Consider the following 26,624-nt stretch of genomic DNA (forward strand, 5'->3'; position numbering starts at 1 on the left):
ACGAACAGCAGCTTACTTTCGTTCTTACACGCGTTTGTTTGTTGGCGACCGCTGAATTTATCGCCCTGTTGCAATGATTTCACCGTTTTAAGTCTGACCTATATAGACTACATCGCATCATAGTCTCATGTCTCTTAACGTTAAATGGATACTGAGAACTGCTCCATCGCGTTATTGCTCTCAGTAAAAAGTTTACAATGATGACGATGATGATAATGGATTTTTATGGCGCAGGGGCAGCTTCGGCCAAGAGTGCCCTGGCACAAGATATTTTCGTTACACAAGGTAGACTCCAAGACACGTTTCCCAAGCAATTCACCTCGAATAAGCCTACCACCAGGCCAGGGTTGTACCCGTTGTATCACCGGTGGATACCTGGCGGCAGTGTGGATCGAGCCCCAAACCTCCCGCATGCGAGGCGGATGCTCAAGCCACTAGACCACCACAACCTTTTTTCTATTATTTATAACTAGGCCACAGCAGCGATGTAGTAAAAATGAATTTTCTGGCTCTTTCTTAAAAACTTGACGTTTTGTCCGGCAGCAAAGGACACATTTATCAGCGAGAAATTTGGAATTAAAAATCTTCGCGCCTGCCGATGCACACTCGTGACGTTCTTGCCGAAAATGACTGGTTACCACCGTTTTGAAGTGAATGACGGCGTAACGTGGCCTCTGAGAGCTCCGACGCGGTTATATAGTAGTAGTAAGTGTTTAATGATAATATTATAATAAAAAGGAAGTTAAAAGATTTTTGCTCATCGCGGCATCTGCCATCACTGTATCGGCGGCACCTGAGCTGGGGCAGCGAAAATAAAGGATAAAAGGCAGTATGAAGAAGAGAAATGAAAGAGGTGAGGGGACAGCAAGAAAGAACACAGGAAGGGGTCATATATACACTATTATTTACAAAGATTCAAATGGTTATATAGTATCAGATGTCGGTTTTCGCTTGCACAGACTACGAACGGAGCCAGCTCGAGTGCGTATGCTCTTTCGTCGCGCTGGTCGTGCGGTTGGGCGCCGCCGAGCGAGACAAGGCAAGACTCGTCCAGTCAAGAATGTGTCGTGGCGATGCACTGTGAAAAATGACAGTGGAGACGACGGCGATAGGAGAAGGAGGGGGTGGCGGCTGCAGGGGGGGGGGAGCCATTTTATTTACACAGCTTTTGTGGTCGCAAAAAAAGTTTCCAGCTGAAAGGAAGAGGAAAGAAGATCTTAGGGAGGGCTTGGGGGGGGGGGGGGGTGGGGGCACGAACGGCGCAGCGTGTAGCTGCGCACGGGAGAAACAGCTAGGAGAAAGTGAGTAAAAAAATTAATATGGATTATCCCAGATAATCCAGGATATACAATACGAAAAGCGAGATTGAGGTCTCCACTGGCCCATGGAGCCGATTTTGCACCTTTCATTTCGCGAAAATGAACGGAGTTTGCAAAGTTGTCAACGCCAATGAACTCTGTGAATGCCGTCGGCTCACGTGTTTTGTTTTTGATCCTTTTGCCGCCATTTAGCAAGGCGTGCCTCTCGTGATTCTGGCGTTTCAGCCGCTTGTCTAGCCTTGCACTTTTCATATCTTCGCTGCTTTTGAGCCAACTCCCACGCTACCACGTCTGGGTCTTCTTCTCCTCCTTCCATAGCTAAAGGTCAGGCGACGGAGGCAGCGCGCGGCGGTGACGACGGCTGCGATAGCACCGGCCACCTGCGCACCGCGTGACGTCACTCGGTTTCACGGTCAGGCGACACAGTCAGCGCGCGGTGGCTACGACGTCTGCGGCAACAGCGACCACCTGCGCTCTGCGTGACGTCACTCGGTTTCGGGCATGCGCAGCTGTGGCAAATCTGTAGTGTGGCTCACGCGAAGCCCGGTGTTGACGAGCCTAGTGAAGCTTGTCGCTTCAAAAGTCGACGTCGTTCCCGTTATACCAAACCCAAGTGCGGAGCAATGGGAGGGTATGCTCTCCAGCGACTGCCGCGATGACCACATCGGTCTGATACGGCGAGCTCAGCTGACGGCAGCATCCAGCGGAGCGCTGGAATAGGGGACACCGACCGTTGCGGAGATGGGCTCACCTAAACCGCATAAAAGCACTTACGCTTGAGCCCAATAAAGTTATCCTATCCTATCAGCAGAAGTTAAGCCGCAGATATTTTTTTTAAGTGAAAAGCTTCACTACGCTAGTTAACAACGCGCTTCGCGAAGCCGGCGTATGTCGGAGCACGAGTGATGTCATGCACGGCGCACGTGGCCGCCGCCGACTCCGTCGCCTGGTTCCATCCGTTTGTTTTTCTCTCTCTCGCTCCCTAGTCACTACTGCGCATGCGCCAGTAGTAGCACCGAGCGACAGGTGTTCCGCCGCTGCGCAGCGTTGCGCCTTTCCTCAAAATCAAACTTTCAATTTTCAGTTCTCTCTTTCCTCTTTCCCTCCCTCCTTTATCTCTTCATTTACGACACGGTTTGGGTGTCTACCGAGATATGTGAGACGATTAGTGTGCAATTTCCATTTCTCGAAAACCAAACAAAAGAAGTGATCCGACGGCGTTCATAGCGTTAATTGACGTTTACAACAGATTTTCACTAAAAGAAAAACGCACAACCGGCTCCGTGGGTGAGTGGAGACCTCAACATCACTATCGCTTTGTATATCCGGGATTAGCTGGGCTAATCCACATTAATTTTTAATGGATTTCTCAGATCATCTGTCTATTGAAGCCAGGCCGGTGCATCATAGCTTAGCGTTATTAGGGAAGGCACCCGCACCTCCGCAACGGCACCATCGCTAATGTACCACCACATTCCTGTCTTCTTTCACTCCCTCCTTTATCCTTTCCCTTGCGGCGCGATTCTGGTGTGCACCGAGATAGCTGAGACAGTTACTGCGCCTTTTCTTTTCCTCAAAAACCAATTTTCAATCTCCAGGCACCCGCAATACGGTCCATTCACGTGGCTGCCACCACAGTAATCGCTTAACAGCCGGAATGCTGGTTTGCGGCTTAACTGAATTCTGATAAATATTTCATGCAATGATTTAAGTGCACTGCCAATAATGAAAGCAACAGCGGCCTTTACAAGTCTCTAATAAATGCATAACCTAATTATGACACGCAAGCCATCACTAGTTCCAGCGCTAAATACGAATAGGTATTGTAGCGTGCGTTGAGTCCACCGGCTCCAAATGCAGTCGGGACACGATTCCTTTCCTTTGAGTTCTACGTGATTGGTTTCAACTGTTAGATGCGTACAAGAATTCACCGCGCACTCCATTCCGCGATAAGAAGAACTTTATTACACCCCAAAAAAAGAAAAAAACGTTATGTGGATTAGCTCAGCTAATCCAGGATATACAAAGCGAAAGATGTCGGCATTCACTGTGTTCGTTTGACAATGTTCTAGATAGGGATGGCTTGGACGCCTCATTCGTGCTTTGATACATGCTGCGGTGGTGAGAGAAAGATGTGGCCGGAATTCATTAGCACTGGCAGCGTTGTGGCTGACATGCGGCACTGCAGCTGTAGCTAGGCCACAGCGTTCATTTAGTGATCAATCTCTCGTGATCAACCATTAACTGCGTGCCACACACGGTGGTAGGGAGGGCGACCTGCTTATAGAGTGTGCGGAATGCAATCAAAGCAGGCTTTTGCATTTGGGCACGAACGCCACGTACATGAAAGCGATATTCAGGTCTCCACTGGCCCACGTAGCCGGTTGTGCGCTTTTCCTGTCGTGAAAATGAACGTCCTTTGCAAAGTTGTCAACACCAACGAACTCTATGAACGCCGTCGGCTCACTTGGTTTATTTGGTTTTTGAGGAAAGGAGGGAAGAAGACGACGAAGTGCATCCTTGTGGAACGCTTTCAGTTAGTCTCCAGCTTTTTTCTGTGTTTTTGCGTGTATACTGCGGGGACGCTGTCCCCCATCATACCATACGGCGATACATCTGAACCCTCCGGGGCATCCGAATGGCCTGGAGACATCCTCCTCGAGCTCGTCGAAGAAGCGGTGCAGCCGTCCGAGCTACCCCGAAAGCGATGGCACCATCGAGTACCTCAGCGAGGCCAGCAGTGAGGACGGCTTTGAGACCTGCCTCAGCCGGAAGACTAAGAGAAGACTGCTCAGAGCTGGATCGTCATCCAGTGAGTCCACTGTAAAAACAAGTGGCAACACACCGGCTCACACCATCCTCATTCTTCCTGTGCAGTCAACCGACAACATGAGGCGGCTTAACAAGCAAATCGTCTCTGTAGTACTCGAGGCCCTCGTGCCTAGCGAAATCAAAGACGTTCCAGTGAATGCGCGGAAGAACACTGTAGCCGTTGATGTCCACCAGGCGGCTGCGTTGGAACCACTGCGGGTTATAACCCAGCTCGGTGCATTATCAGTACGTACTGTTATCTCTCTCTTCGGGAACGAGTCCTTTTCCAGGGAAAAAGCGCAACGGCACAAGGCCAGAGGACAATAAATGACGATACACAGCGCTGACTAACAACAGTATGTTTTTTCAGTGAGCTATGTTTATAAAGGCGCCAGGGACACTGAGAAAACAGAAAAAAAACACACACATACCCGTGACAGATATCCCTCCAAACAGGCACGTATTTGATAACACAGTGCTAACACGTGTGCAAAAATTCATGTTATTTCTGCAAGATAGCGACAGAAGGGGTGCTTACGCACCTCTGACCCAGCTTCAAGATCACAGACGCTTCGATAACTTCTCTAGTCAGCTGATATTTGTGTCTATCAACAATTCTGCTTTTGTCTTACAGAGGCTGGCACGAACAATCACGACAGTGAACACCAATGTGGCGGGCTGCGTTCTTGACATCATTTTTGTGCTCCCTCAGCCTATCGTTCAAACAACGACCAGTTTGTCCAACATATGAACCACCACAACTCAAAGGGATTGAATAAACCAGATTCTCTACGCACTTCACAAATTTTACCTCATGCTTTTTTGTGCAGATGGGTTCACCTTCATTTGACTTTTTGGGGCCATTTACACGCGCGCACATACTTCTCAATTTCACAGGAGCTGAAAACACATCTATTCGAGGGGGCGCTGCGTTCGCCGTGGTGAGCAGACGTGCTCATATCGGCTCCGTTGTTAATGCCCGCTTTGGCAGTGCTGATTAGTTTGGATTACGAAGATTTTATTACCACTGTGTTCGTGAAGATATCCGCTATCATCCGATACCCGACTTTCCATCCAAGGTGCGTTTTTCATCGATTCATCGGACTTTTCCTGGTTCACCGCCAAGAGGAGACGCTAGGCCGAAGCGAACCCAGGGCTCGCTAGGCCTAGCCAGCTGTTCTTCTGCCACAACATGGAGGGTTCCGCCGCCGCTTTGACGCACGTTTCCCAGGTTTCCCAAATGTGCGTGCAAGTAGAAGGAGAAGAAATTACGCCCGAGGAATTCCGACGCTCGCCCGGATGGCTGCACATCGGCGGGCACACGAGCCGAACACGCCTGCAAGGAACGCAGGGTGAGTCGACTTCTCGTGCCGATACTCCGAGCTCTCGACAGAAGCCTAAATTCAACAAGAACGTTATGAGTGCAGTTATTCGGGCGGCTCGCATGCCCGCCATGCCTGTAGAAGAAATTAAGATCGTCGTGCGGCCCCGCGATGGGCTCGATATTTTCAAGGCAGGAGCTGCATGCGTGGCCAATGCCATCATGGCGGCAGCGGGAATTGAGACGGCAGACCGAGCTGAGGATATGGCGTGTCCCAATACCCAGCAGAACATTATGGTGCTCAGCACTCCGAGCGAGGAACGAGCGGAGAAGTATGCTCGAATTCAAGCTATCAACGTCCGAGGCAAAATATACGAGGTGCGCGCGCACGGAACGACCGCCCACGACACAGTCAATGGCGTGATCAGGGGCATAGCACTCGAGGACAGCGAAGCCGAAATAATGCAGCAGATTGTTACCAAGTACAACCCCCTCGCCGCGGGGGCGAAGCGTATCGGAAACACGACGACAGTAATCGTAGTGTTCAACGGTATCAAGGTTCTCAAGTATGTGCGTTACGGATCCACGCTCTACCCGTGCAGTCTCTACAGGAAGCAAATAGAAGTTTGCAAGGTATGCGGCAAGGTCGGCCACAGGCGCGACGTGTGCCCCACACCGGACGTTCGCGTTTGCCTTGCCTGCGGTGTTTCTAATCCAAGAGAGGGCCACAAGTGTGTCCCCAAGTGCAAGCTCTGCGGCGAAGAACACCCCACCAGGGACCGCCTCTGCAGAGCCAAATACAAGGTTCCATACGTCGTACGGCGAAGGCGATGGGAACGCCGTAACGCCGAAGAAGAGCAAAAGCAAGCACTCGAATCAAGCTCGTTTCCACGCCTCGGACGCTCCCGCTCGCGCAGTGCGTCCCGTAGTGGATCCCGCAGCGCGTCGCGCAGCGCGTCGCGCCATGCCTCACGCCACGCTTCCCGTCATGCCTCGCGCAGCGCATCCCGCGGCCGTGACTCATCTGACGGGAACAGCTTCGGCGTTCAGCGATCGCGCTCCCGTGACAGAGTCAGCTGGGCCGACGCCGCAAAGGGCGGAGTTAAAAGCAGCAGCGCTAGCTCCAGCAGCGCCACTAGTGGCCGAACCACGCCGAGCAGCTGGCAGGCGTGGATTACCAGCCCCTACTACAAGGAACTCGAACAACTCCGCGCAACCAACGCGACGCTGGTAGAAACCACGCGCCGGCTCGCCCAAGAACTAGCCGAGGCCAAGAAAGAACTCCAAGCACAGCGAGCCCAGCCAGCCACTTTCCCAGCTCAGTCATCCGAGACACGTACACCCGCCGTTATCACCGAGCAGAAAACCGACACGCCATCACACCAAGGCACACAATCAATGGATACAACCCAAGACGAGCCCCAGCCGGAGCAGACCACTGACCCAACCCCCAAGAAACGAGCACGCACCTCATCACGACAGTACAAGGACCTGACCCAATTGGAAACTCAGCTCGAAGCAAAAATCGAAGCGTTCGCCAACACCTACGCCAGCACGGCTGCCGTCACCGACCAACGCCTGGCGCGGCTGGAGAAGCTGATCACCACGTCCTTCTGCACCATACAAGAGCGTTTCGCCTTCATTGAACAGACCCTTAAGCCCATAGTACGCAGCCCCACCTTTGTGGCGCAATTCTCCAACCACCCATACCTTCAAGAAGAGACGCAAGCCCCAACTCCGACACAATCATGTCCCAGCCCCAAGCCACAATAGGATCGCTACCGGGCCTTACGGTCTGGCAGTGGAACTGCAACAGTTACAACAGCAAGAGAGCAGTGCTGCAACAACACATCACCACAGTAACCAAGAAACCCGACATCATCCTGCTGCAAGAAACGGCGACGGTGACCCCCACCCTCCCTGGGTATCGCGCTCATGTTAGCCCGGCGGAGGGACGGGGCGTCTGCACGTTCGTCCGCAAAGGGCTCACGTTCATCGAGCACCAACTCAAACACGGCCGCAGCAGGGTGGAATATACCTTCACCGAAATCATCCCAAACAAACAACGGAAAGGCAGCCTGTTCATCGCCAACATCTACAGTAACCCCAAGCACCAAACACAGAAATTCAAGACCCTACTACACACAGCCAGCACCCAAGCCAAAGACAACACGTTGCTGATCGGAGGGGACTTCAACGCCGCCCATCGAGCGTGGGGTTACGTGAAGGATACGGCCAAGGGACGGGACCTATTACAAGATATCCTGGACCACAACTGTGCCCTGATCACGGACCCCGCTCATCCCACCCGCATCGGCAACTCCGTAGCACGAGACACCACACCAGACCTTACGTTCATCAAGAACGACCACACGGGCAAAGTAACGTGGCACAACACCGGCGTCGACCTGGGCAGCGACCACTACATCCTCGAAATTACGATACCGAACCAATTCCGGGGCAACACCATTATGCACAAGTGGACGGACTGGGACGGCTTCCGTAAGGGACGTCCCACCACAGCACAAGACATCACAGACATCGAAACCTGGACGGAAGAGCTTTGCGATGCTGTGCACTCGGGCACCAAAACCATCGAAACGGACGAGGACGTCATCGCCATGGATAGCCGCCTGGCCCATCTGTTCGAGGCCAAACGTTCGATACAGGCGCGCTGGAAGCGGCAACGGTGGAATCGCAAATTGAGAAAGAAGGTAGCCGACTTAAACAGGGCCATTGAACACCACTGCAAGGTCCTGTGCCGTCAGCAATGGAACGAAATCTGCAACCGAGCTGACAGGCAACTGCATCGCGGTTGCACCTGGAATCTATTTCGGCACCTCCTAAACGAAACCAAGACCAAGTCACACCAGCGCGACCGCCTCGCCCGCCTCCTGCACACCACCACACAGCAACAAGGAAAAGACGCCGTTATCAAGAGCCTGGAAGCCAAGTGTCTGCCGGACACGCCAACGGAAATCCACCCGCCGTACGGGGGGCTGCCCAACGCGTGGCTCGACCGAGACATTACCGTGTCCGAGGTACGAGTAGCGCTGCACGAGCTCAACACCCGCTCAGCAGCCGGCCCCGATCTCGTTACCAACAAGATGCTACGAAACCTCGACAATGCATCGATCGAGGCACTAACCCGTTACTTCAACGAATGCTGGCGTTCAGGCAAGCTCCCCGTACAGTGGAAAACGGCAAGAACAATCCTGATCCCGAAACCGGGCAAACCACCGGACATCGGCAACCTGCGTCCCATCTCGCTTACATCCTGCGTGGGCAAGGTGCTGGAGCACGTGGTGGCCAACCGGTGGCAGGAATACCTGGAGAAGGAAGGCCTCTATCCGGACACGATGATCGGCTTCCGACACAGACTCAGCACACAAGACGCCATGCTACAACTAAAACAAGAAATCATCGACAACAAGACACAAGACAGCAAAGTAATTCTGGGGCTTGATCTACAAAGCGCATTCGACAAAGTCAAACACTCAGCCATATTAGCACAAGTATCACGACTCAACATGGGGGTAACGAGCTACAATTACATCCAAGACTTCTTGACCAACCGCACGGTGGAACTGCACGCCGGAGACCTCAGACTCCCCGAACGCAAGCTCGGTAGCACGGGTACCCCGCAGGGTTCGGTCATCTCGCCGTTGCTCTTCAACCTCGTTATGATCGGGGTAGCGAGGGCAGTAGCGGGGACCGGCGTCCGGCATACGATCTACGCCGACGACATTACCCTGTGGGCGGCCGGCGGCACCGACGCCAGCATCGAGCAACAGCTACAAGCCGCGGTTACCGCCATCGAGCAGCACCTTGACGGCACCGGCCTAGTGTGCTCGCCCGCCAAATCCGAGCTGTTCGTCCTCACACCATTACGACCGGGACGGAAACGCGCTCCCCCTCGGGAGTGCGATCACATCAAGATCATGACCGCATCGGGGCAACGCATCCCCGAAGTTCCCAAGATCAGAGTCCTGGGCCTGCTTCTAAACAAGAGCGGCCGCAACGACGAGACCATCAACAAACTTACCACCAAGGCAATGGACGCCATCCGGCTTATACCCCGAGTCTCGAGACGACGTGCGGGCATGCGTGAAGACAGTCTCGTGCGCCTCGTCCAGTCGTTCGTGATCAGTCACATCGCCTACGTTGCGGCCTACCTCAACTGGCAGGTCACTGACAGGAACAAGATCAACACGCTGATCAGACGGGCTTACAAGACGGCGCTGGGCTTAACGGAGACCACGAGTACGGCTCGGCTCCTGCAGCTCGGCGTCCATAACACCCTAGAAGAAATCGCCGAGGCGCAGCTCACCGCGAAAATGGAGCGCCTCTCTACCACCAAGACGGGGCGCAGTATACTGACATCCCTGGGTTACAACCCCCGAACCCCCAGCCGGCAACCATGCGAGATCAGCGAGGAGGCGCGGGCTCACATCCATGTGGACCCCATCCCGAAGAACGTGCACCCCGAATACAACCAAGAACGGCGGCAGGCACGGGCCCAGGCCCTCATCGAGAAACACGCCCAAGACCCGCACGCCCGGTACGTGGACGCAGCGGAATACAAACGAGAAGGCTTCGCGGCAGTGGTCGTTGCGGCGGCTACCGGCACCACGACAACGGCAGCTAGCGTGCGGTGCACGGACGCCACAGACGCCGAGGAGGTTGCCATCGCTCTGGCGATCTCCGAGGCCGAGTGTCACACCGTGCTCAGTGACTCGAGGAACGCCGTGCGCAACTTGGCCAAGGGGCGAGTGAGCGCGCCGGCGGCCGCCATCATCGGCAAGCTCCAGCCCCAAGACCGCCGCAGCACCATCCGTATCAAGTGGTTCCCGGCGCACGCGGGCGAGTGTGCATCCTCGCCGAACCACAACGAGACGGCCCATTCGGCGGCGCGAGCGCTTACCCTCCGCGCCCCCGAGAGTGACCGTTCCGTGTGGTGGTTCGAAACCAAGGACCGCGTAACCAGTTATGGCGAAGTTACCATGTGTTACCGCCTAGCTCGACGGACAATGCCGCCTCCCCACCCGGCACTCAGTCGGGAGGAGGCCGTCATCCTAAGACAGATACAGACCGGGTCACTCCTCGCCCCGGCAGTGCTACACGTACTTCACCCAGAACTATATCCGAGCGATGTGTGCAATGTTTGTGCAGCTGGTCCGGCGGACCAATGGCACATCATGTGGGACTGTGCCAGGTTCCCGACCGAGGCTACCTCCAGGATATACCCGCCCGAACTTCAAAGTGCAGTGCAGTCTGCAGACAAGGACATTCAACTATGCGCCGTCCAGCAGGCCCGGGGTGCGCTCGAAAAGCACAAGCCTCACGACCCACCACAAACGGGCCGAACGGGGTAGTGCAGAGGAGGGCATAACCCCGGGTCGACGCTTGGCCAACGTCACGACGCGTCAAACCGTCGGTTGCCGGCATTTTCAATAAAGTTTTTCCTACCTACAACATCTACTCCGGCTCTCTTACCTGTTCTTTTCAAATTATGCGATACAACATGAATGTAGGGTATCGCAGACACATTTTTTTTCTTCTGGTACTATGGTCGACAGCGGCGGAAAGTTTTAACTTTTTCAGCATCCCCTCCGCTACATCTGCTAAAACGTTGAGGGGGTATCCTGCAGTAACGAGCCTCTGAACCTGATAATAAAAACTATTGGCAGTCCTGTGGGTGCAAGATTTTTTCATGGCGTTACTGAAGCAAGACGCTATAATGCCCCTTTTTACGAGCTTCGAATGAGAGGAACTGTACGGAAGCAACGGCTTTTTGCTCCTAGGTTCACAAGACCAGCACATATTTGCAACAGTGAAGTACATGGTCAAGTCAAGAAATTTTATGTAGTCATCAACAGGTACTTCGTGTGTCACTTCAAGAGGCGCGAGGACTTCAGAAAAAACTGAAAGAATGGCATTAACTTCTTGATCAAAATTCACCGCATCGGATTTTATCAGAATCAGGTAGTCATCTACAAAACGGAAAACTTTTTCAGCATTTGAGCTAATGAGACGATTTTCAAGGGTCCTGTCTAGCATGGCTAAGTGAAAATCGCTGAGCAATGAAGCAATGAACGCTCCTATGCATATCCCTTTGTTTTGAATAAAAACACGCCCATCAAATTCAGCGTAAGTGGACTCAAGGTATGTTTGTAAGAGGGCCAAGACGTTTTGTACGGAGATGCCGGAGGCATTCTGAAAAGCAACAGCTCCGCACCTGTCAATTACTTCATTCATGCACTCAAGCAGTTCTTCAAGTGGGATAGAATAATACAAGTCTTTGACGTCAATTCAGAAGGCGCGCAACCGTTTTTCCTGGTTATTCTTTAAAAAGTCAATTACATCGTACGATTTTTTCACCTGATAAGGGTCGTCAATAGTTAAGAGAGCTAAGTTCTTTTGCAGAAACTATCAAACACTTTTGCCACGCGCCAATCTCCGAAATAATTACACGTAAAGACATACCTAATTTATGAGTTTTTGCTGTAAAAAACATGCTCAGGCTCATTTTTTTGCACTTTTCTATCGAGGAGCACAGGGCTTCTAGATTGAGCTTCTTGCACAATTTTTTTGCCTTCGTTTTGGTTTTTACAAGGCAGGCAGTACCGCGCTTATAAAAACCGAGTGAACCGCATCCCCCGCTTACAAAACTGCTTGGCCCTCTTACAAACATACCTTGAGTCCACTTACGCTGAATTTGATGGGCGTGTTTTTATTCAAAAGAAAGGGATATGCATAGGAGCGTGCATTGCTTCATTGCTCAGCGATTTTTACTTAGCCATGCTAGACAGGACCCTTGAAAATTGTCTCATTAGCTCAAATGCTGAAAAAGTTTTCCGTTTTGTAGATGACTACCTGATTCTGATCAAATCCGATGCGGTGAATTTTGATCAAGAAGTTAATGCCATTCTTTCACTTTTTTCTGAAGTCCTCGCGCCTCTTGAAGTGACACACGAAGTACCTGTTGATGACTGCATAAAATTTCTTGACTTGACCCTGTACCTCACTGTTGCAAATATGTGCTGGTCTTTTGAACCTAGGAGCAAAAAGCCGTTGCTTCCGTAGAGTTCCTCTCATTCGAAGCTCGTAAAAAGGGGCATTATAGCGTCTTGCTTCAGTAAGGCCATGAAAAAATCTTGCACCCACAGGACTGCCAATAGTTTTTATTATCAGGTTCAGAGGCTCGTTATTGCAGGATGCCCCCTCAACGTCTTAGCAGCTGTAGCGGAGGGGATGCTGAAAAAGTTAAAACTTTCCGCCGCTGTCGACCATAGTACCAGAAGAAAAAATGTGTCTGTGATACCCTACATTCATGTTGTATCGCATAATTTGAAAAGAATAGGTAAGAGAGCCCGAGTAGATGTTGTGTTTTCAGCTCCTGTGAAATTGAGAAGTCTGTGCGCACGTGTAAATGGCCCCAAAAAGTCAAATGAAGGTGAACCCATCTGCACAAAAAAGCATGAGGTAAAATTTGCGAAGTGCGTAGAGAATCTGGTTTATTCGATCCCTTTGAGTTGTGGTGGTTCATATGTTGGACAAACTGGTCGTTGTTTGAACGATAGGCTGAGGGACCACAAAAATGATGTCAAGAACGCTGCCCGCCACATTGGTGTTCACTGTCGTGATTGTTCGTGCCAGCCTCTGTATGACAAAAGCAGAATTGTTGATAGACACAAAGATCAGCTGACTAGAGAAGTTATCGAAGCGTCTGAGATCTTGAAGCTGGGTCAGAGGTGCGTAAGCACCCCTTCTGTCGCTATCTTGCAGAAAGAACATGAATATTTGCACACGTGTTAGCCTTGTGTTATCAAATACGTGCCTGGTTGGAGGGATATCTGTCACGGTTCTGTGTGTGTTTTTTCTGTTTTTTCAGTGTCCCTGGCGCCTTTATAAGCATGGCTCACTGAATAAACATTCTGTTGTTAGTCAGCGCTGTGTATCGTCCTTTCTTGTCCTCTGGCCTTGTGCCGTTGCGCTGTTTCACTGGAAATCATGTCAGACCAACGTACCCATCAGTTATTGTTGTAGAGTCCTCTTGAGGCGTAATTTATGATGTCGACGAGGCAATCACGCGAGATGATTTGCCCATACTCGTGAAGACGGCAAATGATGGCACCGTAATTACACGGGTATCACATCTGGGCAATTCCCGTTGTGTGAAGATTTCGTTCCAAGGCGACAGCCTTCCATCACACGTGAAGGTGGGCCATTTCCGTCATGCACTGCGACCATTCATTCCGAAACCCCTGCGATGCCACAAATGTTTTAAACTGGGTCATGTGAGCGGGGTCTGCGAGAACACGAGTGTGCCCTCGTTGTGCCGGAGCTCACAGCGCTGAGTCCAGTAATGCACATGTGCTTAAGTGTTCCAACTGCAAGAGGCCTCATGACGCCTCATCTAAGAATTGTCCGCGCTTGAAAAACGAGCGTGCCGTTCTAAAGCAAATGGTTCGGGACAATTCTACGCACCGTGAAGCTGCCGCGACAGTTCGGAAAAGACGTTCTCGCGGCAAGAACTCAAGAAAGTGTATTGCAAAAAGCAACCACATCGACGCGCCCACGGCACCTCCTTCTCAACCTAATCCCGTGCAGCCACGCACAAGTGTGTCCAGTCCGCGAAATATCACCAAGAATAATCAGACCTCTTCGTGTGCGGATGCTTGCCCAGCTCTTCTACCGTTACGTCCTACTGAGCCTCCTTAGCGAGAGCTCCCATCGCCGAGCTCACTTGTCGTTAGAGAAGGGCTCCCAGAGCAAGATCGCCAAGCCCTCGAGATCCTCAGGACGGTGGTCAACGCTGTTCGCCCTCTGAGACAGGCCCTGCAATCGTCAACCGCCCGAAGCGTCTTACTGGTGCTGGACTCTCTGGTTCCAGCACTAGAAGATCTTTAAAACATAATGGCTGGCCAGCTTCCCACGTTTCGTGAGGAAGTCAGGGGCGTTGCGGTCTTTTAGTGGAACGAAAGACGCCTAAAGTCACGAATCGCTAGTTTTCGGCAATATGTTTTCAACAACCAATTCTCCATATTAGTCATCCGTGAACCTAACTTATCTCAAGCAATCAGGCTTTCCGGGTACGAGCCCTTTGTTCCGACATGCGGGGAGCGCAGCAAATTTCTGGTCTACATCCGCACCGACATAACGTACGTTTGCTGCCCAGTTCAACCCCACAATGACCATCAGTACGTGTGTTTCATAGTCAAAAAGGGATCCATAGAGTTCACACTGATTGCGGCGTATGTCTCCCTCTCCTCTCAATTGGACTGCGAGAGCTTGAAGACAATTATGGAGGCAACCCGGGCTCCTTGGATTATTAGCGGAGATTTCAACGCCCACCACCAACTGTGGGGAAGTCCTAAAGTCAACGCCAGAGGGCGGAATCTGGCATTATTTGCTTCAGTAAATGAACTTTCGGTAATGAATGACAGCAGCCCGACATACCTGCGAGGCAGTTCATACAGCAGTTGTCTAGAACTGACGCTAATTTCGCGGTCTCTGCGCCGGCGTGTCCAGTGGTTTTGTGATGTGGAGACCCACGGGAGTGACCACATACCCACCTACCTCAAGATTCCAGGTCTTGGGGCGTCCGGCCCCAAATGCGTAAGGGACCAAATGCGTAAGTGACCTCAGAGAGGCGCGTCGTGTGCAGAGTAAAATCAAGCGACGAATGGACACGCTGGCGGAACAGCGCTTGAAGTCCTTTCTACTTTCTACCAATCTCTGGATCCTCGAAAGTCCATGTCCCTCATTTGGCGGACAGTGCGTGGGCTTCGAGCGCTTCCACAGCAAAGACAGCCTTTCTATGCATTGGCTCTACATCAAAAACATCATCAGACTGAAGTTGCAACTGACTTCTGCAGGACGACCGCGGGTGCAGTGACTACCTCGGGTTCCCAGCGTGTTCCTCCTGCATCACGGGGTTCATCGATGGATGTTGTCTTTACTCGTGAGGAAGTTGATGCTGCCCTGGCAGAATGTAAGCGTTCGTCTGCACCAGGTCCAGATGGCGTTACATATGCTGCGCTGTGCCACCTTGGCCACGACACACGTAGAGAGCTACACAGCCTTTACAACCACTCGTGGCAAGACGGAGTTGTCCCTCCCCAGTGGAAATTCAGTCGCATGATACCATTACTAAAACCAGGGAAATCCCCACTCGACCTGTCATCATACAGTCCAATAGCTTTGGCCAGTTGTATGAGAAATGTCATGGAAAGAATGCTTCAGGTGCGCCTTGAGTGGTACCTTGAGCACAATAACGTGTATCCTAATGCCATGGCGGGTTTCCGACGGGGTCGCTCCTCTATAGACAACGTCGTTGATCTGGTGTCCACGGTGCAGCAACAGAAACGCCAGAAGCGCATGTGCGCGGCACTTTTTCTTGACATCAAAGGTGCATACGATAACGTGACACATGAGGCCATCCTTGATGCGCTAGAGGCTGTTGGAATCCGTGGACAGATGTATAGGTGGATCCAAAGCTATCTGACCAAAAGGACATTTTTTTATTATGTGTGAAGAGGGCTCCACACCCGTGCATTACATCTACCGTGGCGTGCCCCAGGGTGGGGTGCTCAGTCCTACTTTGTTTATTCTAACACTTAAAAGACTCCAGGAGTACCTACCTAATACCGTCCATATCTCTATGTATGCCGATGACATCTGCATCTGGGCCTCCTCTGTGACACGTCTCCAGGTCCGAGCAATACTTCAGAGGGCAGCGACCATAACTTCCTGCTATCTCCGAGAGCAAGGTCTGAGCGTGTCAGCCGAGAAGTGCGCTATAGTGGCATTCACGCGCAAAAGTATGACTCGTTATCCGCTAACTATTGACGGCTATGTCATTGCCTGTCATGCATCACATCGTTTTTTAGGAATTGTTATAGATCGGAATTTATCATGGAGCCCGCATTTCAGAATTGTAAAGAAAAAACTAATCTCTATCACACACCTGCCCAGATTTCTTGCCGGAAAATCATGGGGATTGTCGATTCTATCAATGCTGCAACTCTACAGAGCACTCTTTTTCGGATTTTTGCGGTATAGTGCACCAGTGCTTTCAAGCACATGCAAGACAAATTTGCGCGCCCTGCAAGCTATACAAGGTCAGGCACTTTGCACATGCCTGGGTCTCCCTCGCAGTGCATCAACAGTTGCTACCATTGCAATCGCCCAGGACTACCCACTCTCGACGTATATAACCCTTAAAACCCTGCGGGTCCACATACGGCATCTAACAAGGATTCCACAGCACCACCCTGTGTCAGTGGCAAATCAAAGACCACAGGCAGCGTTTTCAAAGGTTATAGCAGCCCACCAGTCGTCCATCCTATTGCAGTTCACCCCGGCAGTACGGCCTTCCTGTGCGCTGTGGTGTCTGCGGGAGCCATGCGTGCGCCTTACAATTCCGGGCATAACGAAAAAATCGAACTTATTGACACCGGCCATTAAACAGTTGACACTATGCCTACTCCACGCCGCATATAGTGACCGCACTGATGTGTATACAGATGGTTCGGTCTCAGGTACAAGTTCAACCCACGCCGTAGTCATTCCTGCGAGACAGACCAGTATTATTCAGAAAACTGCTCATCGGACGACCTCCACCGGGTCAGAATTGGCCGCTCTTCATGCGGCTGTGCAGTACATTGGTGCACAAGCATCCCACAAATGGGCTGTGTTCTGTGACTCAAAAGCAGCCTTACAGTGTCTTAATTCTGCTGTACGCCATTGCGATCACGATTACCCGTAGCTGAATTTAGACATCTCCAACACCAGGCGCAGGAAGAGGGTCATGACATCGTCTTCCAGTGGATACCGGGACACTCTGGCATTGTTGTAAACGACGCAGCTGACGCTGCAGCTCGAGCGGCTCACGGCAGTGCCAACATTGTCCAGATACCGTTGACAAGAGCCGACGCAGGAAGACATCTGTGAATGCTTGGCCGAAGAGAGATTTTAGCGTCATGGTCCTCTACTCGCAACTCCACATGCCGTCTGCGCCGCCTAGACCCCTTACTCCGACACAGTCCTCCGTCCGGCCTCCCCCGCTGCGATGCTACGCTGTTGTGTCGCCTGTGGCTGGGAGTGGAGTTCAAAAATGCCTACTCCCACTTAATCGCAATGGCAGACTCTCCTGCGTGTGAAATGTGTGGGTGCGCCGAAACTATAGAACACCTTCTTTGTAACTGCCCTCGGTTTCAGCGTGAGCGTGCACTCCTGGCTGCAACACTCCGCCGTTTAGATCCTGGGCCCCTTACTGAAGCCAAGGTTCTGGGCCCTTGGAGTAAGCCTTCATCGCAGAGGACAGCTTTGAAGGCACTTTTCAAGTTCTTGAAGGACTCAGGACTGAGTGTAAGATTGTGAACAATCAGGAGGCTGCACGCTTTAAATCACTCGTTCATACCATCCGTCAGTAATGGTAATGGTGCGAAACAATTACACATCCGAAGACAAAAAAAGATACTTGTGTGCCCGTGACCTACCGAGCCAAAGTTATTCTGATTTGTCTGGCGCGGTAGTGAGGTTCATCTCGCCGCTATGGGCTACGCTTCCGCTCCAGGCAAATCGGAATTAGTTTTGCGCTCCCGCACAAAATTTTAAAGACAACACAATTCTCCCATCCACCTCGTGGAAGGTCGCGAGATCTTTCATGTACCTACATGGCGGGAGCTGGGAATGCAATGCACGAATCTTCCTCTCAATCGACTGTCACAGCGACGATTGAAACTTGCGCCGCATCACACGCATGGTCAGACGCATTTTAAAACAATGTATGGATTCGCGACGGCCAGTCGAAACAGCTTATACATGCCCTAGGTTGAAGTAAAACACTTTATACTATCCCGTGTGTAAGGTTATCCCGGAGGCAGAAGACTCAAATCGAATCGGCATTAAACCCCTTATAAGAGGCTGCACTCCACCTGTCACGGTATACATCGAACGTACGTCTTTACGCAGCAGGGCTTTTTTCTCATACTCTCACAACTACTTCAACAGCACATGCAATGACCGACAGATTTCTCGCATTTTAGGGCTTCCGCGTGGTCGCTGGCTCCTCGAGCAATCGGCTATTTCTCCATTCGATATTCCATCTATCGTAGGCACTCCTTTCCTTTCCCCAAGCTACATTTCGCACCCATCCCATAATGAGCACCATGTGATCATTAACAGAGAAGTGGCTGGCATCCAGGTAGGCATGGCAGATTTCTCCATCGCTTTCCGTTAAGAGACCCAACGCCAGATCATCACGCCCTAGGACCGTACTCTTTCCACCCTCCACTGCTTCCCTGGAGGTCTTACTAATAGTGCTAAGTATTCAGGAGCTTGCATCGGTACAACATACATCTATTACATGGATCATCTTCACGGAGTACGAGCCCTTAAACACGGCCGCAATCTACCGATACATGGTCCGCGACGAATTAGCAGGTTCACTCAGTTCTATTCACTGCACCTCCACATGGATCCTGTCCTCCCGGCCACGCCGGAATTGCAGGCGGTGAGCTGGTAAAACAGCTAGCCCGGGATGCATTAAACCGGGACCCTGCAATTCACTGGCCATACCCTCCTTATACGGGAAAGACATCTCCAACCTCCGCGTCGATAACAGGCAAACCATACCCTCGCCACACCCTTCTATCCCGCCGCCGTGGCTCAGTGGTTATGGCGCTCGGCGGCCGACCCGAAAGACGAAGGTTCGATCCCGCCGCGGCGGTCGAATTTCGATGGAGGAAAAATTCTAGAGGCCCGTGTACTGTGCGATCTCAGTGCACGACAAAGAATCCCAGGTGGTTGAAATCTCCGGAGCCCTTCACTACGGCGTCCCTCATAGCCTGAGTCGCTTTGGGGCGTTAAGCCCACATAAACCAAACCTAAACACCCTTCTCTGTCCACTTAGTCCATTATACTTTTCTGTCAAATTTAACTCAATGTGCTGCTCACACCGGCACAGGCTTTGTTCCTAAAATACACAACCAGCAAGACCAGCTGGCCCGCTCTCTTCTTGGTGCTTGACTTAATAATAATAATTTGTTTTCGTGGAAAGGAAATTGTGCAGTATCTGTCTCATATATCGTTGGGCACCTGAACCGCGCCGTAAGGGAAGGGATAAGGGAGGGAGTGAAAGAGGAAAGGAAGAACAAGAAGGTGCCGTAGTGGAGGGCTCCGAAATAATTTCGAACACCTGGGGATCTTAAACGTGCACTAACATCGCACAGCACACGGGCGCCATAGCGTTTTTCCTCCATAAAAACGCAGCCGCCGCGGTCGGGTTTGAACCCGATGCTGCTTGAATTTTTGAGCGGCCAAATAAAGTGATTCTACTGCTAATACTACTAATAATTTTGCTATCGCGACCACGTGGTTCTGAGTGTCTGCAAACATGTTCACGTGTGACTTCTGAAGCTGCACGCCGTAGGTGCGCATTGCTTTTGCAAGATACTCCGTACGCGTCAAGACCCCAGCTGGCTCACGCCGAAGGTCACGGATCGATTAGATAACGGTGCGGCAAGAACGCATCGGTCGGCGTATGCAAGAATAGCGCAAGCACTCTATCATTACCTAGCTTATCTCAAAAGATTACGAGTCCACCGACGGGCGATGGTTTATCTTTTTCGTAGTAGTTATCGTTTGTTATATCGCCACGTGGGCCCGAAAGTGGCGAAACAGGCCCGCTGCTGCTCTTGTGCGCGGATCTTTCCGCGGATGTCGAGCCGTATTTGAGCTGGGACGCAAAAATCACGGTCTGAATACCGTAGCTGGAAGGAAAGCTGAACGGCTAGGACTTGTAAAAAGGCACCCGGTAGGCTCGTTCATGTACAGAGTCGATCACACTTGTCTAGAGTGCTCGAGAGGTGCCATCCGGGGAAAATAAAGCGGAATTCTAAAGCAGGTATTGACTTTCACTGATAATGGTTGCACTGGAGAGCAGCAGAATAGACACGTGAACCGCACAGGCGCCAGTACCTTACCGCTAGCAAAGCAGGTGCGAAAATATTTCACTTCATTTGCCCTGCAGCGCACCGCCCGAGCGCTCTAGACAAGTGTGATCTACTCTGTACTATTGCAAAGCCCGCATCTTGTCTCCGTCTTTCGGCATTTGGTCCTTCGCGTAAATGGTGTCGCTCACGAACTCAACTCTACAGTTTGACGTTGCCCGCTTCACCTTCGGGACAACGTTACGTTTATGGGGGCTTAACTTCCCAAAGCGACTGAGGCTATGGGAGACGCCGTAGTGAAGGGCTCCGGGAATTTCGACCACCTTGGGTTTTTTAACGTGCACTGACATCACACAGTACACGGGCCTCTAGAATTCTCGCCTCCATCGAAATTCGGCCGCCGCGGTAGGGATCGAACCCCCGTCTTTCGTGCCAGCAGCCGAGTGCCATAACCACTCAGCCACCGCGGTGGCTTTCACCTTCGGGACAAGAGTCACACCAAACCGCAATGCCCTGCGCCAGCAGCGGCCTCACTATCATAGCCAATTTTCCTAGTCTTATTTCCCAATTTTACACTCTGCCCAGCTCCTTTACACTATTTCACTATTTTAACTTTACAGATCAGCAGCCACAGTTTTACACAATCCCAATTTTAAAATTTCACTTCGCAGTTTCCTTCCCATGATCCGGAGATGCCGGCACTGCTCGGTCCAGATTCCTCTCAAAAACATTTCCAGTGTCCGACCGCATATTGTTGGTGTGGTTTCAACGGGAAGGTAGTGTTCTTTATATGAATTTTAAAGCCTGCCGTTCTGCTTTCACCTGCTTAAGTGTTCAGTCATGCGCTGCAATTCGTCCCCCGAGTTACTCAGCAGCCCACCGCCGCAAGCACAACGACACCTATGTGGTTCTCGCTGTAAAATTCGCGCGCGCAATGTGACATTTCTGTGTCAATTGCGCTACTCAGTCTGGAACAGTAGCATGAAAGGTCGTCAACAAAAAAATCACTGCCGACCCTATTTTTCGCGGACGAAGCATGCGTTACAGAGCAGGCTGTTTTCGGCGCAAGGTCAACATCCCGAATGGTTACACTATCCTGAATTTACCACCCTGAGTTTTGAGGAGAGATACCCGGTCAGGGTAAGTGGCATACGGCCATTAAGGGGAGGCCGATGTTTTTCTTTTTATCTAATAAAGAGGGCGGGTACCTCCACGGCTCAGTCAGCAAAGCGGTTACCTTTCAAGCGAGAGGCCAGCAGTTTGACTTCGGCTCCATTAATATCACACGGTATTTTCACTTCATTACTAGTAACGGGCCCTTTTTGAGTGTCTTTACTGCGCTAAACGCGCCCAGAGTAGTCAGGCTGACATCTGGGGTTCAACGTCCCCAAGCTGCATGGGGGCTGGTGGAGACGTATAAAATGGATGGTTCCCGATTAATTCCGACCATCTGTGGTTTCTTTACCGTGCACTTACATCGCGCAACAAGCGACCGTTTCTGCATCGAATGCAGCCGCCGTGGTCGGGATTCGATCCCTCGACCTTGGGCCAGCAGCCGAATACCGTGGCCACTAGGCCACGATGGTGCTCGTGCTCGTGGTTGGGCACACAAGTACACTCAAGCCCACTTATAACGAACCGCAGGGTCGTTATATCCGTTCGTTGTATCCGAAGTTCGCAGTAGGTCGACTTGCTCTATTACAGTGAAAAATACAAAATTTATTGTGGGACGATAAAAGAACGAAGTATAAAGTGTTTTGCCCGGGCCCGTGCCAAGCCAAAAAATGCAGTCGGACAAAAGTGGCGTTGATTTCTTTAAAAAGCCTCCTATCAAGCCGCTTTCTAAGCTTTCCAGCGCGGTCATGCCCTCCCCGCCCGAAACCCTTTGTGCGGACAAGCCGCATTATAGGGACGCGTCAATTCCAGTAGTGATGGAAGCGTTCATGACAACTGACGGTAGGTCGGGCGCTTCGTTTTAATCCTCGACCAATTTGTAAGGATGCAGCGACAAAGCTACCACAGCGCATTTCCACGCAAAACTTACTGTACAAGTAATCGTTGTGTAAAGCGCCCCAGCAGCGCATTGGGCTCTAAGTAACGCGACACCTCGCCGCAGCTACAATGTTCTTGACAAAAAATTCGCGCGGCAGTAAAGCCACTTAGACCTAAAACCATGTAGGAACTAGCACTTTACTCGAAAGACAGTGGCTACCGACTGATTTCACTCGTACTGAGCCGAAGTACCTGGGTTTGAACCCGACCGCGGCAGCCATGTTTCGATAGAGGCGAAATGCAAAATGCTCCCGTGCGCTGGCGGATGCGCGGCATAGCGTTCGCGCAACGCGGGTCTAACGACGCTCGCCAGTGAGTGCTCCCGCTTCATCCAGGACTGCCACGACCACGATGAATTCTCTAAGAGGCTACGACCCGACGGCGATGGACTTCAGTCATGTACCAACATCCCAGCAGCAGCTGATGCCCCCGCAGGATCTCCCGAAGGACGACAACAGCCATGGCTGGAACATATGGTCCCGGCGCAACAACGACAGAGCGGCGCAAGCTAAATCCACACCTCCCAAGGAAGAGCAGGAGAAGAAAGAACGCCGAGAGCCTCCTGCACCGAGACCTCCGCGTATACCGAGTCTCAAGAATTTTCCATACAAAGTCATCATCCGACCTAAAACCACGGTGGATCTGCAATCTGTGGCTCCACGCTCCTACGATCTCGAATTAGGGATCCAAGCAGCCCTCAACACCCCTCTACAAGAAAAGCCAACGCTGCGCGTTGTTAGCCAGCAGAACATTATAATGGTGTGTACTCACTGTGAGGAAGACGCGTTCCGTCTCGCCAAGCTTAATTGTCTGTACCTCGACGGCAAGAGTATAACGATCACCGCCTACGTTGCCTTGCCAGAGGATGTTTGCAGGGGTGTAATACATAATATTAAGCCTGAAGTGAGTAATGACTCTATCTTCCAAGACGTCTCCTCACCCAGCCATACAATCCTGGGAGCGCGCCGACTGGGCAAGACTACGTCGGCAGTCATCGTCTTCGCCGGGCAGAAGGTTCCCTTCACGGTCAACTACGGGTGGTCAGAGCGCCGCTGCTACATCTACCGTAAAACGAGGGCTGCTTGTATCAACTGTGGAACGCCAGGTCACCGAGCAGACGTCTGCCCGAAACCCAAGGGGGCTGCTTGCCAAACCTGTGGAGCGCCGAGTCCAGATGAGACGCACGAGTGTACACCCGTTTGCGCGCTGTGCAAGGGTCCACACAAGACTTACGCAAAAGACTGCAAGGAGAAATTCCAGAGACCGCTGAACAAGAACACTAGTACCGCGTCATCAAACGCGTCATCAACAACAAAACTTGAAGATCAAGAAGGCAGGAGCAGGACGAGGCAGAAGAGGCAGCCTACATCGCGACGGCGAGGAGTGTCGTCATCAGTCTCCCACTCTCGTTCCGCCTCTCGCGGCCGTTCGAGCTCAAGACGCCGGGCAACAGGCTCCAACCAGAACGCCAGTCAAATGGAGGCGGGTAAAGAACAAGGGCAGGAGAACCTCAACAAGCCCATCGGGGCGCTGAAGAAGACGTCCTCGGGCCAGCTTTCAGATTCGAAGGTGAGCTTTGCAGAATGGCCTCCCCTTCCCTCCTCCTCCCCTCAGAATAACACGGAGTTAGCAGCACTCAAAAACGAGATAGAAAGTCTGAAAAAACAAGTGACCGCTTTAACAATCCAAAACCAAGAGCTTAAGCGAGCAACTACTAAGGCAATAACGCCGGTAGCTCAGCCGACTCCTGAAAACCAAAAACAGCAGGCAGTACCTAGCTCCCAGCCTGCCTTAGGCGAGGTCTACCAACAAATCATCCAAGAACTCAGGTCCTTCAAGGAGGAGTTTCAAGCTTTTCCAATTTATGTGAACGCTCAATTCCAAGACATTCGAAATCAGATTGCAAACAACCGACGATACACGGAGACGGCAATTTCTGGACTTCGGAAGGAACCTGCGTATAAAAGGCATAAGTCGAAATTCGCTCGTACAATGCACGTGGACGAACCATCCGATACGGATTCAACATGCCAGCCAAACCTAGAGTAAAGATCTGGCAGTGGAACTGCCGGGGATACAGGAGAAAGCAGGCTGCTCTTAATCTCCTTCTATCTCAGGAATCTGACCCACCGGCAGCTATCCTAATTCAAGAACCCCACCTAATGCCTATGAAGCTCCAAGACTATGTGACTTATCAGCACGACCAGTTAACTGCCACGTTAGTGCACAAATTATACACTGCCATATTGCACGACACTTTCGAGCCGGATGTTGCGCACTGCTATATAACTATTCTTCCTCTACAGAGAGGAGCGGCAAGCACGCACGTATTGAATGTATACAGCCCTCCAAAAGACAGGAACGCAAAATTGGGTTCCCTCATAAAGAAATTTCTGACCTTAGCGGGCCATGCCCCCTGCGTGATTGGAGGCGACTTCAACGCACCACACCCTTCATGGGGCTACCCGGCGGCGACACCGAAAGGCAGAAAACTAGAAGAAGTAGTGGCGCAAGAGGGGTTATCGATCCTCACCGATCCCACTTACCCTACGAGGCTGGGAAACAGTGTCAGTAGAGATACATGTCCTGACCTGACGTTCACCAAGAACATACAAAACGCCATTTGGAAGAATACCGAACAGCACCTGGGAAGCGATCACTTCATACTCTCTCTGGAGATAAGCACAAACGCGTGCAAGCGCAAAATAGGTATCGCAAGAGTTACGAACTGGGACAGGTGGAGAAAGGCCCAGGCATCTACTGCAAATACTATTACCGACCTAGAGGAATGGGTTAAAGATGAGGTGCACTCTTTGAAAGCCTTTACAAAAGAGGTCTGCACGACAGAAGATTGCCCAGCGGTCGATCCGCACCTTCTACATTTATGGGAAGCGAGGCACTCATTGACAAAGAGATGGCGCAGACAACGGCTTAACCGCAAACTCAAGAAAAAAATAGAGGAGATAAACAAAAAGGCAGAATCCTATGCCATATCCTTAACCAGACAGAACTGGCATTCGCTCAGCGATGGTATTCAGGGGAAGCTAGGTGTGTCAAAGACTTGGAAGCTCCTACGTGTCCTAATCGACCCCAGCAGCAGCAAGTCGGCCACTAAAGACAGGCTCACGAAGATCGTACACACCACCCCGGGTACGGACACAGAGTTGATCGAAAAGCTCAAGACCAGGCATCTGTGCACGGACCAAGTCGTGGAACAGCCGGAGTATCCTGGACTGCCAAATCCCAAGCTGGACCTCCCACTCACGAAAGAAGAAATCAAAGCAGAAATCGCGGCCATGAGAAAAAATGCAGCTCCAGGTCCAGATCAAATAACAGCGAAGCTCTTATTTAACCTCAGCGATGACACCATCACCGCGCTGGTGGAATGCTTCAACGAGCAGCATTGGGCTACAGGAACGTTACCAATATCCTGGAAGACAGCCGAGGTTCGGTTCATTCCGAAGGCGAACAAACCCCTTAAACTGGATAATCTACGACCGATATCGCTGACCTCGTGTTTGGGGAAGCTCATAGAGAGGGTCATCAACACGAGACTGAGTGGGCTGGGCGGGAGAAAGGCGGTCTGTGGAGGGCGACCATAGGGCGCTACAGAAGGGACGCATACTCTCCACCTTTAGCGACTACCTCACACCTTCTTAGAAAATCTAGGTGCTCGCATCGTCAAACCCGGTGGGTCCCGGACCACTTTGGAATTACAGGAAACGAGTTGGTCGACCGGCTGCGCGGAGTCACGAACCGGGAACCTTAACTGAGACAAACACCAAAGGGCAACCCATGTAATTATTGTTCTCAGTAAGAAGTAAGTCTCTGCGGCTAAGCTGACGCAGTTGTCCGGCAGCGAAATTTATCGCCGAGAAAATTTTATTAAAAATCGATCAAAATGGACGGGTTGCCACCGTTTTGAAGAGAATAGCAGCCTAGTGTAGCCACTGAGATTTGCGCCATAGTCGGTGTCGATGCACGCACTTTACTTGCGAAGTCGGCCGGCGATAGCGACTTGTTTTTTTTTGTGTTTTCAAGCTTATTACAGCTCTTTTTTTGGTGAGAGTTATCGGTGTGTGCGCGCGCGCGCACACGCACGCGCACACAAATACAAGCGCACGCTCGCACACACACATGCACGCGCACGCACACACACAC

The 26,624-nt window shown here is 51.6% G+C and overlaps 1 protein-coding gene across 1 annotated transcript in view; it reads left to right on the forward strand.

Moving 5' to 3' along the window:
- LOC144124581 (pancreatic lipase-related protein 2-like) overlaps nucleotides 1–26,624 on the forward strand; it is a 62,227-nt gene that overhangs the window by 26,141 nt on the left and 9,462 nt on the right. The gene's annotated exons all lie outside the window — the stretch shown is intronic.

Source organism: Amblyomma americanum, chromosome 1, assembly GCF_052857255.1.
Source record: "Amblyomma americanum isolate KBUSLIRL-KWMA chromosome 1, ASM5285725v1, whole genome shotgun sequence".
NCBI classification, from domain to species: domain Eukaryota; kingdom Metazoa; phylum Arthropoda; class Arachnida; order Ixodida; family Ixodidae; genus Amblyomma; species Amblyomma americanum.